We start from the raw sequence: 19846 nt of genomic DNA, 5'->3' as shown, positions 1-19846 counted from the left end.
CAATTGGACCAATAGGTTACATCATGATAAATGGGGGAAAAGTAGGTTGAAGCTCCCAAGACTTTTGTCTTGCTTGGACCCACAATCAATGCTCATTGAAATCACAGTCAAGAGATCCAAAGATGTATGCCTTAGGTGAATCTGCTGCACAAGACCTCTTCAAGAGTACTGAAGAGTAAGGACATGACTTTGAAGACTAAGGTGTGCCTGCCCCAAGCCATGGTCTTCTCCATTGCATCTCTGCCTGTGCAGTGTCCATGGTGGATAAAGAAGACTGAAGAAGAATCATGTGTTTGAACGGTGCTGCTGCAGTGGACTACTGAAAGCCCCAGCTTTCGCCAGGAGCTGCTGGGGGTTTCGAACTTCTCACCTTGCAGCTAGTAGCCCAACAGGTAATCACCAAGCCACCAGGGTTCTTGATGCAAAGTAGTTACCACAACAACCACAGTGTCCAATGGAGGTAAAGAATGTTGTGTATTTTTCGAGCACGACAGCAACTTCCTGAATCATAATACACCTACTATCTCCTTTCACGCTATTACTATCAAGCTAGCTGATTCCAAGAAACAGGTTTCTATAAATTAAAATACATGCTGTGATTCTCAGCTGTGGAGATGTGGATTACATGCCATTCTCTGTTTATGCTTCGTGCCTTGGGCCCTCTTTCTCCTACTTCTGACACCTGTAAATCAGCTTTGGATGAGGAATAAAGGCACCTGATAGTGGAAGTTGTAGGAGGGGCCTTTCGATCCATGTTCCTGCTTTCACCTTCATCCAAGTCTGAGTCATTAAGACTGATATCTCAAATTCTTAAGTTTTCCCCAAGGAACTCCAGTGTGAATTTCTTATTCTTATTAGCACTACATTTTATCTCTTTTCCCATAAGTCATTTGTAAGTCATCTATGTGATCTAGGAGGTCACTGGTGGTAAGAACAGTTAAGCACTGAACTCTTACACTGAAGATTAGCAGTTCAAACCCATTCACAGGTGCCGCTGTACAGCCTGGTGCTAGGCTGTCCCAAAACCACAGCTGTGAAAACCCCCCTGATTGCAGTTCCACTCTAATTTATTTCACTGTCTAAGATTTCAAAAAGATTTTTAAAAATGTATTGTTTCTTTTACATAAATAACATTAAATAAAAATGTGAATGACATTTTGGTTGGTTTTCCCTCCTATCACAGGATAAATGAAGAAGGGTGAAAAGTTGAAATTCAAAATCATTCTTCATGTCACACCAACAACCATATGCTTGGAATAAAGTACTTAGGAAAACCAAGCTAAAAGCAGCTGAGAGGAGCCATCTACATTTGGAAGAGACGCTGACAGTTCTGTGCGTAAGTATGGTGGATGCTTGTTAGAGGTGGCCTTGCATTGGGAAGCAGTGTTCAACCATGATTGTAGGGAACCCTGGGGGGCAATGGACCAGACTTTATGTTCTGGGGGAGGGTCTATGAATACATTTCTAACCAATCCTCCATGGACCACGCTGTGGACGAAACAGCGTAGTGACTGTGGACACAGATCATGCTGGTAGTGGGGCATATCACAGGGGCTTCACCAGAAGGACATGGCATAGAGGCCCGGCTGAATGAAGTGAGCCCTGCCTGGAGGTTTCCTGCACCCTTGGACTAAGAACTGGGGTGTTTGGATGGGAGAGGAAGCACATAGTCCTGGGACTATGGAGGTAGTGGACAGTGGGCCCTGGGGAGAACCCCTGGACGTTCTCAGAATCACCATGTGTTTGATGTCTCAATGCCCCTCTCACAGTGACTTAACAGGTTTTGATCTCACAGTGACATAATAGGTTTTGGGTAGGGACATGCACTGGGAGGAACTGATCCAAGAAATTCCCTCCCTAAACCAAGCCCCAGGCTTGGGGTAAACAGGGCTCAATCAAACAGGAAATCGAACTGTGTGGGGCAACAACCCATGGGTCTCCTCTCAAGGTGGATCTGTAATCGCATAGATCCAACATGCGATTGGGTCCACAGTGTCCCCAGTGCTCTGTCACTGGGAAAACGGATGGCATCAGCACAACCACCTTTTACCCCAGGGGCATGAATGACAATGTTGTACTCTTTTGTTTATATGGCTCTTTGCTTACCTGCCTTTAGCTTGCCTTTTTGTTTTGGTTTGTCTTTGTTTGTTTGCTGGTTGGTTTGTTGCTGGTGCTGGTGTGATTGGTCCTATGGGGCATTGATTTTGCCATGAGATGACCGCCAAAGTAAACCTCAGTCATGCACATTCCATGGACAAGCAGATGGATTGTGGTGCCTACTTGTTTCTGGCCCCAATCCAAGAATAGCTGGTTCTGATTACATGGCCCTGGTCAATACTTGCCTTCAGGAAATGATCACTGAAGATAGGGTGCTATAGCAAGGTGAGATGAAGAGGGCAGATGGTGCCCAGCTATCAATCAGAATCGTGTCCGGGGTTTGCATTCAAACAAGCAGCCAGCTAAATGAGGAGTCAACGAAGTCCACATGGAAGAAGCACACCAGATCGTGTGACCCAAAAGTGACAATAACAAAATTCAAAAATGACAAAGGGAAGATGATCAGAGCTAAAATTGTGAACACCTAGTTTGTGGAAGGCTGTGGAGGACAGTGGGAGCCCCAAACCCAAACCCAAGGTGCTGGCAGCTCCACTTTAACCCCAGGCAGAGGTCAGGAAGAACCTTCCTAGCAAACATAGATCACTGTCATCCTGATTGTGCTGGATCAAACTGGATACTGTGTCAGTTGAGCTTCCTCAAGACCCACCCTGAATTTGTTCTGGGTGCAAGGATCTCTTGCTGATTGCATGACAAACATTTCTTCCCTGGCTTTTAAAATATTGATGGTGGTCTTTTCTTTTTTTACTCATTGTTTATATTATTATCTGCGTATTACTACTGTTTTATTCTTACCACATTATTTCATTTTTGTCCTTTACTGTTTCTGTTGGTTTTCCAGTCTGTGAAGCACAGAGGGAGTGGATGCACAGAGATAATAAGTGATTCATGCAAAAGTTGGTAGGGGATGTGGTGGGGGCCGGGGGGAGTGGGGGTGTGTGTGTGATAGGGATGGGGGTGGGATTTAGGGATTAAGCAATAAAGGAGGGAGGGGGTGAAGCACTAGAACTTACTGTGATTACAAAATTCATTTTAAAGGCAATTTAATGGGGAAAAAGAAAAGAAAATGTTCTAAAATTGATTGTGGTAACGATTGTACAATTCTTCTTGATATGATTCAATTATATGATATGTGGATTATGTACTAATAAAACTATAAAAAAGAAATACAGGAATAAAGAAACACGTGACTGTGACTGGATGTGGCTTCAAAAAGTCTAATGAGTCCTATGAAATATTTTGAATCTTTTATATCTTCAAATGTGTACATCTTTGTATATTTTATGTAGGAACAAGGCAGAGCTTTTGGCAGATTCTTAAAGTACTCATAAATCATACAATTTCACAAGCATTAGTAAACATGATTGGTTCTAATAATTCAAAGTATTTGTAGAGGCTGTTTTAGGGAAAATACTCCCTCTGTATTTTAAGAAGGAAATGTAGTTTCCAAAAATGTTTTAACAGCTATCTCCCATAATATTTACTCCGTAACCGTCTCCGTGGGAGACCACCACCTTTATGTCTGAATTCAGAAAAATATCAAACGACAAGGAAAACTGAGGATGTTCAGAAAACAAAATGTCCATAGATACAATTTCTTTACCTTTATTTCTTGGTGTTTCCTTCTGTTGTTCAAAGGAAACTGCTGAGTCCTTGCGGCATGCTGTTGTTTTAGCTCAATCATTTGATGAACCTTTGCAGATAGGCACAAAGCTTTGGTGATATTTTCCCCATGCTATACAGCTAATAGCTGTTGGAAATTCAAGGCCTAGATACAAGATGCTGTATTTCCTTACAACGTCTGTTTAAAGTGCAATTGATATGGCCAAATGGTGAGAGGAGCTATTTTAATTACTAAACCTATTTAGTCGGTATATCGAGGTAATTCACAGATTTCAGGATTAAAACGCAGTAATAAACATTGTCATTGACAACACTGTACTTCTGTTTCACTAAAGCACCCCATATTATATATTTTTGTAATCTCTCCATCAAAAATTATACATATAATTCCAGAATATATAGTCAACTTCCTTTTGCATGTCACATACCGTATATACCGACCTGAATAACAGCCAAGGCACCTAATTTTTTTAAAAACATTTTATTAGGGGCTCGTACAACTGTTATCGCAATCCATACACACATCAATTGTGTAAAGCGCATTTGTACATCATTCTCAAAACATTTTCTCTCCACTTAAACCCCCGACATTAGGTCCTCATTTTTCCCCTCCCTCCCAGCTCCCCCCCTCCCTCATGAGCCCTTGATAGTTTATAAATTGTTATTTTGTCATATCTTGCCCTGTCCGATGCAGGGAGGGTAGAGGGAGAGTGGGTAGGAAAGAGGGAACCGATTACAAGGAACTATATGTGACCTCCTCCCTGGGGGACGGACAACAGAAAAGTGGGTGAAGGGAGGCACCTAATTTTACCACAAAAACTGCATTAAAAATGTGCTGAAAAACTTGGCTTATATACGAGAATATACAAAAGCTTCAGAAAGCTCATGGACAAATGGAATTAAAAGATATTGGATTTTTTCCCCCCACCCGCCAACTTTTTGAAGCCCCTAGTATATCCAGGAGGAGCCTGGTGACATCATGTTTACACAATTGGGCTGCTAACCTCAAGGTCAGCAGTTTGAAACCACCAGCCACTCCATGAGAAAAAGCTGAGGCTTGCTCCGCCTTTAAGGAGTGGCGGTGTTTGGAACCCACAGGAGCCATTCCACCGGGTCGGTCCTCGAGGCTCTCAGTGCATCCGCATTGATCTGATGGCCGTGAGAACATCGGCAGGGGGCGCCCTGGGGGCGCTGTCAGGAAAGGACCAGACTGCTACCCACACGGTTAAGAGTTGAAAAGGACCAGGTGTCCCTGGGGAGAAAGACGAGATGCTCGCCCCCAGAAAGATGTTCCGTGTCAGAAACCGTATGCAGAGTCCCTGTGAGGCACAAATGAGCTTTGTAAATAGAATAACAGAAATATCAAAATTGCATTTTGATCAGTAAGACTAATACGAGTAGCCAATCTTTTAAGTGTTCTATTGTCATCATTATGACTTATAACTTTAATTACGTGTAATTGTTCTCCTCAATGTTGTGCTATGGATAATTTAAATCTGCATTTAAATGTTAATTGCTAGAAACATCAGAGAAAATCTTCTATGATTCAATATTATTCTGCTTTCATTTGATAAAATCCGGGATATTTATTTGTTTTGTTATAAAGGATGATAGAAGGTAATGATTATAAGAAGGTGTAATGAATATAAATGTCTGCAATACTCCCCAAACCATTCTGCACAGTGATTCCAGCGGAGTCAAGTACAGTGTTTTCATGTTCGTTTCAACAAATGGAGCCTGAAATTCACGGACGGTTGCAGTCAGGCTGCAAAACTTGTTTTCATTCAAAAGAGGAAATGATTACCTTCTGGTCTTTTCATTAGTTATCAGCAAGTTGCTACAATTAGATTAGGAATGGATGAAGACCTTATTTTCCATTGCATTTTGTGTTACATTATCTATGCCGTGCAGATTGTGTATTTAATAGAAGTTTGGGAAAAAAAGGTTAAATAGATTTATAATTTTGATGGGCTCAGTAAGAAAGAGTGCCGCAGTAGCCTGGTCAGACTCAAAGTCAATTTATGAGTATTAAAATGCAAACTGCATCCAGCTTCTAGAAGAAATATTGCTAGACCTCCCTTAGAGAGAAGCTGGTCCAGGCTCTCACAGGCACCTCCTGGAGGCCTAAGAAGAAGGTTGTCCTAGGAGATGAATAGTTCTATGCATCTCATGCTGAGCCCAGTGGTTTTTTCAGAATTAGTAACAAGAGCACACTAATTTAATATTGGGAAATAGTGTCAAAGGCTAGTCATCATTATTAATTGTAATTCTTATCGCATGGCTGTGTGTTGTATTAATTGTATTAGAGAACACTCATCTTTGACCTGGTGGCACTGTGGTTAAACATAGGGGTGCTAATACGTGAAAGGTGGACTGCTCAAATTCACCAGCCGCACTTGAGAAGAGAGGCGAGGCAGTTCATTTGTGTAAAAATGTATAACTTTAGGGGGAAAAATGTACAACTTTAGAAACCATGTGGGGCAGTTCCACTCTGTCCACAGGGTCACTATGAGTCAGAGCTGACTCAGTGGCAAGGAGTTTGAGTTACCTGGCAATTTTCTCACTACTGACCCAGGTTTCCCTTGCTTCCGTGCCTCCCAGAGTAGACAATCAACCCCACAGCAGGGGGGGGAGGAGTTGATGGGGAGGGGGAGGGTGTTTCATCATTTGTTGCATATATATCATTTGTCATGTGACTTTATACCTTCTACCAGCAAAAAGTGAAATGGATTTCCATGCCCTATGATTCTCACTTCAGTTACATGACTGATGTTAACAAAGATGGTAGAAGAGATAGTTCACTGAACCTGTAAAAAAATTTTTAAAGGGTATTTGCATATTTTTATTTGTTTTCTGGCATCTTTGTAAACAGCACAAGAACATAGCCAGGATGGTCTGATGGAAGATGAGCAACACATGGGCCAATGGACCCTGTTGCCTCAGCCAACAGTGAGCCAAACGCCAGCCACGTGCATGGTCTAGCTGAGAGCAGAAGTGCACAACCACGCTCCGCCTCAAGCATTGGCCTCAAATCTGTCAGTTAGAGAAACTTCATTGAGGCATTACCAGAGCAGTATTAAGTGATTAGAAATCATTAAGTTCGGCAATCACTGTTGTACATTACGTCTGTGGCAGTACATTACATCAAGAAGAGTGTGGCATCAGGGTTGAAGGAAGACTCATTAACAGCCTGCCATATGCCGATGGCACAACCTTGCTTGCGGAAATGCAGGAGGACTTGAAGCACTTGCTGACGAAGACCAAGGATTGCAGTCTTCAGTATGGATGACAACTCAATCTAAAGAAAACAAAAATCCTCACAACTGGACCAAGAAGTAACATCATGATCAATGGAGAGAAGATTGAAGTGGTCAAGGGTTTTGTTTTGCTTGGATCCACAGTCAATGCTCATGGAAGCAGTTGTCAAGAGATGAAATGATGAATTGCATTGGGTAAATCTGCAGCACAGGGACTCTTTAAAGTGTTGAAAAACCAAGATTTTTCTTTGAGGACTGAGGTGCACCTGACCCATGCCCTGCTATTTTCAATTGCCCCATGTGCGTGTGAAAGTTGGACGCCGAATAAGGAAGACCAACAAAGAGTAGATGCATTCGAATTGTTGAGCTGACAAAGAATATTAAAAGCACCATGGACTGCCAGTAGAACAAACAAATCTGTCTTGGAAGAAGTATGGCCAGAATGTTCCGTAGAAGCAAAAATGGTGAGAATTTGTATCATGAATTTGGACATGTTGTCAGAGAAATCACAGAAGACATCATATTTGGTAGAGGGGCAGTGAAAACACAAGAAGGCCCTGACAAGATGGATTGACACAGTGGCTGCAACAGTGGGCTCACAGATAAGAACAAGTTTGAGGATGCCACAGCATTGTTGTATGTCTGGTCACTATGAGTCTGAACCGACTTGATAGCAACTAATAGCAATGACATGATAAGCCGCATTTCATATGAGGAAACAATGATGAGGCTTTATTAGAGTCGTATGCTTAATTAATTCTTGATGGATGGGGGGTAACAACAGTGGGAATTGTATGCTCTCTATTGGTGAAGCTGGGCTATATGAAGACGAACAGAAGATCAAGTCTAGAGGAAGACTTTTGAACAACCTGAAATATGCAGATGACACAACTTTGCTGACTGAAATGGAGGAGGATTGAGCGCATGCTGAAGATCAAAGACTGCAGGCTTCTGTATGGATTGCAACTGAATGTAAAGAAAACCAAAAGTTTCACATAGGAACCAACCATCATTTTTATATTCACTGCCATCAAGTCATTGCTGACTCATAGCGACCCCTTGTGGGTTTCCAAGACTAGAACTGAGAGTAGAAAGCCCAGTCTTCCTCCCGCGGGGCTGCTGGTGGTTTTGAAATGCTGACCATTCGGATAGCAGCCCAACACGTAACGCCTGCACCACTAGGACTCCTCTAATAGGACCACATCGTGATAAATAGAGGGGAAAAGGCAACGTTGTCCAGCATTCCTTTTCCTAGACTCCACAATCTGCAATCGTCAAAGCAGCAGTCAAGAAATCAAACAAGTATTACATTGGGCAAATTTGTCAGATGAGACTCCTTTCAAGAGAAAGGATGTCGCTTTGAAGACTAGGTGTACCTGATTGAACCCATCGTATTTCCAATCCCCTCCTATTTATATAAAAGTGGAACAATTAAGAAGAGTATGGTGTTGGTTCAGAATATTGAAAATTCTGTGGACAACCAGAACAAATCTGTGTTGCAAGAAGTACAGGCAGAATTCACCTTAAAAGCAAAGATAGTGAGACTTCGTTCCATGTACATTGGAGAGACCAGCGCCTGTAAAAAGACCTCACACGTGATAAAGTGGAGGGCCAGTAGGAGAAAACCTCAGGGACATATGTTGACACAGTAGCTGCACGCACCCGGCTCATACATAGCAATCATTTTGAGAATGGCGCAGAACCGGACATTTTGATTCAGTTGTACATCAGGTCACTCTTAATCAGAACCCATTATCAATATCACTACCGCAGTTTTTAAAGTACTCATATTTCTTCATCTGTATATTAAATGAAACTGACTTTACAGGTATTATTTTCCTTTCAGTATCGAATCAGCCATTCTGAATTGTTGGTGGTAACAACATGCGAAATAATACACCCTAGTCCTCAAAATGACATCCTTGTTCATCAACATTTTAAAGAGGTCTAGTGAAGCAGTTTTCTGTGGCACAATGTTGTTGTTGTTGTTAGGGGCCACCCAGTTGGTTCTGACTCACAGTGACCTCATTTGCAACAGAGTGAATCACTGCCTGGTCCTGTGCCGTCCTCACAATCCTTGTCGTGTTGGAGTCCCTCATTGTGGCCACAGTGTCATTCCATCGAGCTGAAGGTCTCCTCTTACTACCTTTCCACTTTACCAAGCATGATGTCTGTTTCCAGGGACTGATCTCCCCTCCTAACATAGCCAAAGTCCAGGAGACAGAATCTCTCCATCTTAGTTTCTAAGGAGCATTTTGGCTGTACTTTTTCCAAGACAGAGCTGTTTGTTCTTTTGGTAGTCCATGGTGCTTTTAATATTCTTCACCAGCACAACAACTATAATACATGATTTTGAGTCAGATGCACCTTAGTCTTCAAAGTAACATCCTTGCTCTTTAACACTTTCAAGAGGTTGAGTGCTGCAGATTTACCCAATGCAATGTGTCCTTTGATCTCTCGACTGCTGCTCTCATGAGCCCTGACTGTGCATCCAAGCTAGAAGAAATCCTGACAACTCAATCTTTTCTCCATTTATCAGGATATTACCTACTGGTCCAGTTGTGAAGATTTTTGTTTTCTTTTATTAAGCTATAATCCACACTGAAGGTTGAAATCCTTGATCTCATCAGCAAGTGCTTCAAGGTCTCCTCACTGTCAGCAAGCACGGTGTGTCATTGCACATTGCAGGCGGTTAGTAATCCTTCTTCCAATTCTGATGCCCCATTCTTCTTCACATAATCCAGATTCTGTGATGATTTGCTCAGCATAAAGATTGAATAAGTATGGTGAGAGGATACAACCCTAACACACACCATTTCTGGTTTTAAACCTTTCAGTATTTCCTGTTTGAGAAACTGCCTCTTGGTCTATGCACAGGTTTTGCATGAGTACAATGAAATATTCCAGAATTCTCCTTCTTCTCAACATTATGCAAAGCTTTTATGACCCACACAGTCAAATTCATTTGCATGGTCAATAAAACAAAAGTAAACATCTTTATGGTAGTCTCTGTTTTAACCAAGATCAATCTGGCACCAGCAATGCTGTTTCTTATTCCATATTTTATTCTGAACATGACTTAAATTTCTGGCAGTTTGTTGTTGATGTATTGCTGCAACCATTGTTGATTTATCTTCGACAAAATTTTACTTGCGTGTAATACAATAATATTGTTAAATACTTTCTGCATTCTGGTGGATCATCTGCCTTTGGAATGGGTACACATATGTATCTCTCCCAGTCAGATGGCCAGGTTGCTGTCTTCCAAATTTCTTGGCACATTCAAGTGAGTGCTTCCAGTGCTTCATTGGCTGTTGAAACATTTCAATTGCTGTTCTTCTCAATGCAAATAATATTCAAATTTACACACCAAATACAAATGTCAGTGATGAAGACATTGAAGAATTCTACTAATTTAAGTTTGAAATTGATGCAATCAATATGCATTGATAATTCTTGGCGATTGGAATGAGAAAATCAGAAACAAAAAGGAAGGGCAGTACCTGGAAAATATGGCCTTGGTGTTATAAGTGAAGCTGGAGATCACATGATGGAATTTTGCAGGACCAATGGCTTCTTCATTACAAATACATTTTTTCATTAACATAAATGGTGAATGGGCATATGGACCACACCAGATTAAACACACAGAAATCAAATTGACTATTGATTATATCAATGGTGATTATGGAGGAGCTTAATATTATCAGCCAAAATGAGGCCAGGGGCTGACTTTGGAACCGACTATCAATTGCTAGTATGCAAATTCAGGTTGAAGTTAAAAGAAAGAAATTGTATAACATAGGAGAATGCATAGGAAACTTTCATACCTAGATTTACCAGGTAAAATACAAGATGCCTTGTTTAATTTTCATTTTAAATTAAAAGATTAATAATTTATTATATGTGGTCCCAATTACTATATGAAATATATTTATACTAAGCTATGATTCATATATCATCTGAAATTCAAATATTTCTTGGAGTTTTGTATTTGCATTTGCTAAAAACAACAACCCTGCTAATAAATCCTGTGTCTAAATATGTGAACGTTATCAATCCAGCCAGGAAACTATTAACAGGAATATGTTCTATGCTATCAACTTGACAGTATTCTTTTAGTGTGACTTGGAAGGCCAGATTTGAAATTAGATTTCATATACTTTTCCCATTTTTTCTAATCCCTGTTCTCTCTGGCTCTCAAAGTGGCTTGTTACACATTTGTAGCATGCCTAAGTTTTATCTGCCTCTCCTACAAACAGCCACTCATATATTGATCCTTTCTCTAGGGCTACGTACATCATAGCATTGCATTCCAACAGAAGGAAAGACCTAGGGAAGAAATCCACTTAGGGCTTACAAGGGAGCCCGGGATATGGGGATCAGTCAGACTCCAGAATACGGTCTATAAGAGGGAGGCCAGCTCTTGTCCCTTCATTCCCACACACTTTTGGACCCAAGGACAGAGCATGGTTGGAGAGTCTCAGAGGATTCCCTAAGGTGTGTAGCCTAAGACAGGGCTCCCCTTCGTCTGGATGCTTCTGAGGCACGGTACTTCTGAAGCCACCACTGTCCACGCTGTGACTTTCCCATGTATTGAAATTCCTGGGCATAGAGTTAGAAGAACTCATTTAGTTTTAAATTGAGCTCTAACTTTTGCTGTTTGATGATGATTACTAGTGGCTATGAACTGAATTGCGTCCTACTCAAAAAATGTGTATTCCATTTCTGATCCTTGGACATTTTTATGTGCACTTGTTTAGAAATAGTTTCCTTTTGCAATTTTAATTGGGTCACGATTGTAAATTGTGGATCCTAAGCCTAATTGCTTCCGAGGTAAAAAAGATAAGATACACAAAGTCACCCAGGTGGAGAAGGCAAATGTCAAATAAGGATCATCTATAAACTAAGGGATTCTAAGGAACCAAGAAATACGTGGGACTACCAACAAGGAAGGATTCAACGAGGTGAAGGTAGTAATTTGGAACTTCGGCCTCCAGAATGATGAGAGAGAAAAATCCCTGTTCTATGTAGTCCCTGCTTTGTGGTATTTCTGTGACTGCAGTGCTAAGTAACGAACAGAGCCCTGGGGGTGGAGCGGTTCCTCGGCTGCGATCCACACGGTCAGCGGTCGAAACCATCTGCGGCTCCTCCGAAGAAAGACTGAGCTTCTCTCTCCCAGAAACATTTACTAGCTCAGGACCCCCAGGGCGTCCCGATGAGTCAGCCCTGACTCCATGGCAGTGAGAAGACATACTCTCTTCTCTTCCCTAGGTTCTGTAAAATAGGCGACTACATATGACAGGGAAAATGTGGGAAGGTAGGACTCAACAAGAGAGGTATGTAGCCTGTGTTTCCCAGTACCCCCACTTCCCATGAATGCCACCCGTGAATTCACTCAACACTGTGGAAACCATATTTGCGGATGCTCCCTTCTCTTTATCCTTACTAGTAACTGATTTTACTTTACACGTGGCCCATATGTCACATTTTACAAGTGTGACTGTTTTTTGTTGCCCTTTTTATTTTTAATAATTATAAAACAGAGTACAATCCTAGTGAAAATAATGGAAGGCATTAAGATAAAAGGAGAACATTTCTATCCTCCAAGATAGCAACTTTTCATTTTTGCATAAAAATCCTTAAATGTTCTGTGTAAACACAGATAAAGATAGATAGATGATAGATAAATGATAGATTAACAACTCAACCCCATCGCCTGCCTCATACATGCACAAAAGAGAATCATACTGCACATGCTGCTTAGTAACGTGTTAGTTTTATTTAATAGATTGTGGACTTTTTCATTGTCAATAAATACACATTTACATCCTTGTTTTAAATGGCTGCAGTTAGGGCGTCAACAATATTTATTGATTGAGTACTAAATGCAAGACATACTGTATTTCATTGTATGTAAACTCATGATAGATTTAACCAATTCCCTATCATCAGGCATTTTAGGCTGTTTGTAATTATTTGCCAGGATAACTAAGCCTCAGTGAACCTTCCGGTAAGCGTACAACTCAACGGAGAGAAGCAAAAGTGCTCAGACACAGGACAGAAAAGCAAATATCTCTGAAAGTTATCTTATTGTCCCAGGACAAATAGCATGCACGTTTCCAATTTTGATACATTGTATTGGATATTCACTCAAGTCTGTGAAGAGATTAGTCAATCAGTCAACCATTCAATCCTTTCCTTTTCATTCTCCTTGGTGCCTGCTTTTGCCTTTATTGTATTTATAGGCGCAATTATGCTTCCACGAGAAGGGAAGCAAATGGAAAGGAGAAAAAGTCAATAACACCAGTCTCCCGGGGTTGTATTCATGCCAGCCTTTAGATGTCCATGCAGTTTCGTTCATCAAGCACTTACTAAGTGCCATACAAATTCCACGCCCTATTCCGGACGTAGAATGCAATGAAAACAGACTCATTGTTTCTAAATACAGTACCGTGAGACCACAGACACTCAGGACATCCCCAAATCTGTGCACCAATTAGTAGAGTCCATGGACATTCCCTCACACCAGGCATAAACCCTTTGTCATGTGAATGCAATAAACCACGTGTAAACATGTTTGTACAGTAGAACCCCGGACCTCGACGCTAATCCATTCTAGAAGGAGCATCGAGATGCAATGCAGTTGAGTTCTGAATCAATTTTTTCCCATAAGAAATAAGTGGGAACGGATTAATCCATTCTCAACCACCAAGTGTGTACCCTAACCTTACCTTTTTATACAAAACATTACACAGAAAATTTCAAAGTAAATAAGTTCAGAGTTAAATCATATAATTTAAATAGGAAACACAACATTAAAAACGTTTTTTAACAGCTACGGTATGACCGATACCTTGAGATTGATGAGGATCTGGATCTGTGGACACGGAGGTGGAGAGGAGGTGTAGAGAGAGAGTCATTGCTGGGAAGGGGAATCCCCTTCCATAAAATCAACTAGCAGCTGCTTTTCAGGAGTATTTTTCCCCTTCTTTGCCTTTTTTCACAAGGACCTGGCTGGCTTTCTCTTTAAAAAAAAAAAAATTCTGCCTCATGTGGTCTGCTGTTGGCGTTTCCTTAACTGTTTTCTAAAAGGGTTTAGTAAATTATTATCAACAATATCGATAACACGGTTAATCAGGTCCTTATCATGATGAACCATGTTTTTTATCTAAAAAGAGTACAAAAAGTCACAAAAACTAAGAAAATGATAGCAAAATGCTTGGAACACAGCTGCTAAAGGCTCACTAAACAACGCATCCTAACAACACCGACTAACGCTGTGTGACCGAAACGCGAACTGCTTTTGTGTAGAAAAATCTCGTGCGTTGGGTTGTTTGAGCTCCGATGATGAATTGTTTTGACATTTCGTCGACGTCCGATTTGTCGAGTACTGATCTGGTCGAGTACTAGGGTTCTACTGCACTATGTTCTGCTTTCAGCCAAGATCTATCTGATATCAGCAATAATACCAAATGCCTCATTCCACACTGTCTTCTTCATTGATTTGAATGCCTGGTAGTACTTGATGAATATACTTCTACAGCCAGTTTTTAATAATGTCAGTAAAATTTACTGAATAGTGGCAAAACATTGTTTGATATAGTGTCAGGAGATGAGCCCCTTTGGGTGGAAGCCAACATAATATGGTATGTCTCCTAAACAGCTGCTTCCTCAAAGTAGAATAAGCTTTAATGATATTAATGGAGTAGAATTTTCAAGATCTCTATTTGATGATGTGGCACAAATTCAAATGAAAGAAATAGCTGAAAATATCAATTTTTAAATGGAACATGGAACGTGCAAAGTGTAGGGCTAGAAAAATTCAAATTGTCAAAAATGAAATTAGTTACTTGAGGATCAGTATTCTATGCATTAATGAAATGAAATGTGCCAGTACTGGACATTTTGTGTCAGGGAATCCGATGGTTTATGGTTCTGGGGGTGGCATATTGAAGAAGAAAGGCAATGCATTCCTTTTCAAAGAAGACATTTTACAATCAATCCTAAAATACAATGGTGTGACAGGATAATATCCAGGCATCTACAAAGAAGCTCAGATAATATGTCTACTACACAAATTCATGCATCAACCAAAGATGAAGAAATTGAGCCTTGTTACCGACTTCTGCTGTCTGAAATTGACCAAACATGCAATCAAGATTCATCAATCATTCCTGGGGGTTGGAATATAAAAGCTGAAAACCCCAAATAATCAGTAACTGGAAAATAGGGTTTTGATGACAGAGACAATGCTGCAGGTCACCCAATAGAATTTTGTAACACCAACAATCTATTCATTGCTAATATTTTGTGGGGGAGGGGGCAATATAAAAACTATTCACATGGACCTCACCAGATAGGATGCACAGGAATCACACTGATTGCATATATGGAAAGAGATAATAGAGACACTCAAAATCAGCAGTCAAAGCAAGTGCAGGGGCCAACTGAAAGCCAGACAATGGTTGTTAAGATTTTGTTTCAATTTGCAGTTAACACCTAGTAATCCCCCATGACCAGACCTAGTACAATGTAATCAACACCAATCAGTTGTAAGCCTCCATAACAGGATAAGTTTAGGGTGGAATGCAACACCTTCACGCACGCACGTCACAGCCCTGGTACCATAATTCTCTAACATATGGGCTGCTTCCGAATGTAAGTAGGTGCTTGGGAAAGTTGTTTGCTTTTTATCTGGGCTTGGATCATTCTGGTTTGGGGACTTGACACAATGGCCTGCCATATTGTCTGCCCATCCTAGGAGTCATCAGTGACCTGTCATCTGACCTGGCAACCTTGGATCCATCACCTCTGTAGCCACAAACCTGACCTGTTGACTTTAGAATCATCCTTTCTGCAGCCACCAGTCTGTGATCTTCATACCAAATGTCAACCCACACAGAAAGTCTGGAAAAGCCTCCAGTCTAACTTCTGACCGGTGGTAGTTACATAATTTTTTGTCAACTTGAAGATATAAAAGTGCATGGAGATCGTTTAGCCCATCAATCAGGTCGTAGCTTAATGACTTCATTTGGAAGTGTGAGATAAATGGCTCTCTGGAGGCGGGCCACTCACTCTCTCTCCCTTCACCTTTCTGCTGGCCAGCCATGCTGAGACTTGTGCCTGCCCTGTGATGCTTCCATGGCTATTTGATCCACAAGACTTTGCACCCACTGGCCTGCTGGGGTCTTCGTACATTCTCCATCATTGTTTGTGGCTGAGTGAGTCTGAAGAGGGATTTATGGACTTGTATCGGATTTTTGGACTAGTATCTGACTTGTGGACTTGCTCTGGACTGGGCTGGCATGTTTTTATGATATATAACGACTTCTTGATATAAAGCTCTCTCTTACATATATGAGTGTCACTGGACTTGTTTCTCTAGTCAACCTGGTCTAACATATGACCTTAGAGTCTACATGGAACTGGACTTGCCTGTTTCTACAACTGTATGAGCCATTTTCTTGAAATAAATTTATCATGAGAAAGATGAGGCTTTTGTTCCTGTAAAGCTTCAGAAATCCAAAGGGGCACTGTGAATCCAAATCAACTCAATGGCAGTGAGTTTGGTTTTAAATCTGAGGAAATGGTACGAGTAGAATGCAATGCCACCAACTATAGTATTCAGTTGTTCCTTCCCATAATTAATAATAAATTTTACAATAGAAATGAAGGAGATTCATTAAATGGTTATTTTGTTAAATACAGAATGTCTACTGTTGATTTAATTTTCATTCCTTTGATTACAAATAGAATCAAATATTGTTCTAGATGAATTAGCCATATATATTTTTTCTGAAGAAATTTATTATTTTGTTTTGTAAATATAAAATGATACCTCCTCTAATGCACTAATTTAAAGCAATGGTATATGTCAAGCTAATTTAATGAACTGCTAAGACAAGATATTTATAATTTAATCAACAAACAATTTTTAAATTTTGTTTTATACCTAAATATACTATTCAAATTGAGTTGTATTACCATGTAGTAAGTGCTTTGTATATTTTAGAGTTAATTGAGTTTTTATGCATATAAAGTCCTGTTCATTTCAACTAAAATTAACACATAGTATACATTTGATAAAGAATGAATATTACTCAAAAGAAAATTTCTTCAACCACCTCCAAACACCCTCTGTTGCTTGGCTCTCCCTCGATCTAAACAAGTTATGCTTCCCTTTTTCTCTAAGATCAATTGTTGGCATCAAGAATCCTTTTGTCTTACTACCCCTAAGTTCAAAGCAAAAGTCACGAGAAGGTTGGAGATACATTTGTACCATGAGTCCTTGTCCATGACTATTCTGAAGGATCGTGTCTATTTTTCCCCAATGCAAATGTGGAGCTCTGTTATTATAACCAAGCTCCATCGGACTTTTCTTAGGGGTAGGTAGGAAGACTGAACTACCAATTCAACATAAAACTCTCTAGTTGTGGTAGATATAAAATCGTTTGTCAATTTGAGGATTAAGAATGTAGGGGTGGAGTCTAGCTAGTCAATCAGATCATAGGCAGTGAGGCCTCTGTGTGGGCATGGCCTTCTCCTGAGAATTCTGGGAAATCCAGTACTTTCTCCTTGGAGGTGGGAGACTCTCTGCTCACACCCTGGGAGACATGGCAGCTGACAAGACACATCACCTACCCTGATGCAGAGACCCTGCCAGTGCTGAGATGTTTCCAGTGACACTGGATCCAAAGACTTTCTACCCACTGGCCTGTGATCTTCTGCATTCGGCATCATTGCATGTGTTTCGTGAGTCTGAAGAGGACTTTATAGATTGGTAACGGACATATGGGCTAATATCGGACTTATGGACTTGATCTGGACTGTGCTGGGATGCTTTCTCAGTGTTCAATTGCTCTTGTATATAAATCTCTTTCTTATACACATATGTGTGTCCATGGATTTGTTTCTCTAGTCTACCCAGACTAACACACTCGTGAAGAAACTAGAGAAGACAAGCTATAGTGTCACAGTATTTATGATGCTCAGATTTGATACAATCAGGTCAGCCTGAATACATTTCTATTTTACTTCTCCTAAATTATTTTTCTCACTGAATTACTGGGAGCAGAGACACTAACAGCCCTTGCATTTAAAATAGGTCCAACAAAATTCAGGCTCAGAGAGAAAATAAAAGGTCTGCAGTTTTAAGATGGGTTACCAATCATCGCATTTAGTACAAAAGGTGGTTAATAACAGACCTAATTGAGAAATACAATTTTTGTTGCTAGAGAACTTTGATGGCAGACTGACTGTCTTTTCTCCTTTGTATTAATCACAGGCAATTGAACCTGGTAAAGAAAAGGAAATTATGTTAAGGGAGAAAAAAACTGGTTCCAAGTAATGCTTAGAAAGCAATTTGTACCCATGAACTAATTAATGAGTAAAATGGTTTCTGCATTAGCTCTTGATTCACAGATATTTTCATGAGAAGTCTTCTGAAGGGAAAAAAAATGTATTAAAAGTAATGTGCCCCAATGGTCAAGCATATTTTGAAGTTATGGAAATATGGCCTTTGCAGGCTCTTCTTACTGAGTAGAATATTAAACAAGGTCATTTCCTTCACTTGAAGGAATGCTTTCACTCAAGGAGAAAATAGAAGACATCACAAAGTTTTCAAATTGGTTTGTAGGAATGCTTTCTTCAGGTTTTTCCATTCATTATAATGTAAAACCAAATCAAAACAAACTCACTGTCATTGAGTCGACTCCAACTCAGGGCAGTCCTGTAGTGCAGGGTAGAGCTGTGCCCCTGGGTTTCCGAGTTTAAGGCTCTACAAGAGTGGGAAGTCTCATCTTCCTCCCTCGGGGGGGCTCGTGACCCCGAATTGCTGAACTTGTGGCTGGCAGCCCAACGTGCAACCACTATGCCACCAAGGATCCTCAAAGTGTCCTCCAGGTGTGAAATATTTCTAAAGAACAAACTAAATAGTAGGGGAGGAGCAGGTCTTAGTCTTCTAGTGCCATGTAATACAAATACCACAAGTGGCGGGGCGGGGGAGGGGGTTTAAAGAAGGAACATTCATTTTCCCGTAATTCTTGAGGCTAAAAATCAAAACCAAATCTTGGCCTTAACAATTCTTTCTGTAAACCTTGGCAAAGGCATTCTTGGGATCATCACATGTCAACTGTCTTCCCTCATACGTACATATTGCTGGTCTGATATTCTTTGTTTATAACTCAGAAGTGATTCGACTTAAGAGTCCATCCTATTGAGATATGATGTAATCGGCATAACAATGAAGTTGAATTCAAAAACAGGGTCACAGTCACAGATAGCGGTGGACTCCAACACATATTTTATTGAGACTCAACTGAAGCCATCACAGAAACTTCACACATAGACAGGCCCTGGCCCAGTGCACACTGACATACACCCCAGAGATGAGCGCTATTCTTTGGACCCTGTGAAAAAATAAAGTGCTTTCTATTTTTAAAGAAGTCACATCAGTTGGTGTTGTCCAAATAGACTCCTATTTCTCCTGTAATTTATGTGCACTTCCTGCAAAGATCATTTGCAGGATGCAAATGCTCAGGGAAGCCTGTCATCAGCCAAAGGACTCTTCTGACCCAGGCTAAAGACCAGTGCTTTAAAAACAGCATCAAAACAAGAGAAGTTTTTCATCCCAGTGTCCTCTGTGGACAATTAGTCATATGTAACTGCTATAACTGCACTGGAGGAAAAATCAAATCAGTGTCCAAGAATGCCTAGCAGTAAAGAAATTTCAAGCAATCATCTTTTGCCAAAAGAAAAGTGACTTTTCTTTCACTTTGTCTTCTTTGGTTTGTGTTAATTGTGTCTTCCTCAATTGTCTGGTGGGCATCTACATGTATCTTTCCCTGTCC

The sequence above is a fragment of the Echinops telfairi genome, unplaced genomic scaffold (genome assembly GCF_000313985.2).
Source record: "Echinops telfairi isolate 266 unplaced genomic scaffold, ASM31398v2 ScPeMD7_7458;HRSCAF=8496, whole genome shotgun sequence".
Lineage (NCBI taxonomy): Eukaryota > Metazoa > Chordata > Mammalia > Afrosoricida > Tenrecidae > Echinops > Echinops telfairi.
The sequence above is the reverse complement of the archived record's forward strand: the minus strand, read 5'-3'. Positions refer to the sequence as shown.